The sequence below is a fragment of the Nematolebias whitei genome, unplaced genomic scaffold (assembly GCF_014905685.2).
Source record: "Nematolebias whitei isolate Nwh7 unplaced genomic scaffold, NemWhi1 Nwh_scaf_1931, whole genome shotgun sequence".
Classification (NCBI taxonomy): Eukaryota; Metazoa; Chordata; class Actinopteri; order Cyprinodontiformes; family Rivulidae; genus Nematolebias; species Nematolebias whitei.
In genome coordinates, this window is record NW_023620476.1 from 4744 (window position 1) to 5435 (window position 692).

The following is a 692-nucleotide window of genomic DNA, read 5'->3' on the forward strand; positions in this document are numbered from 1 at the left end:
GGAGGAGAACCCGGGGAGGAGGAGGAGGAGGAGAACCCGGGGAGGAGAGGGGGAGACCCGGACCAGGGAGCGGGTCTGGGTCCCTGTGGGCTCAGCTCCAGCCTCCATATTGGAACCTTTTCTGTGCTCCGGACCTGACCCGAACCGTTTTACCAGAACCAGCCCGGATCCAACTGAACCTTTAACGGAACCCTACCAGGTCAGAGGTCCAATGAGGCGCGCGCGGCCCGGACAGCGTGAGCCCTGCTGACGTCACCGACCGGAGGCGTGATTAGCCCCGGGTGGACCGAACCGGGCCGGACTCGGAGCTCCATGCAGGGAGGGATGGAGGCCCCGAACCGAGCCCGGACCAGAGGACCGCTGCTGGTTCTGATGATGATGATGAGCTGCTGGGCTGAGGAAGGTGGGTCCTGATCAGTACCTGTCTGATGACGTCACATTGTGGTCGTTTACAGCTGGGAGGATCAGAGGTATTGATTATTGATCAGCTGTCAGACAGAGGTGCATTATGGGATGTTTTCATGTAAAGATCTCAAACCCCTGCCCATCTTTACTTCTGACACCAGCTCCAACCGAACCAGTACCCCTGAACCCAGTCTGTGGTTCTGGTGTTGGTTCTGTTCTGGGCCGGTACCAGTCATTTGTGGTCCTGGTCTTTGGTTCTGGTGTTGGTTCTGTTCTGGGCCGGTACC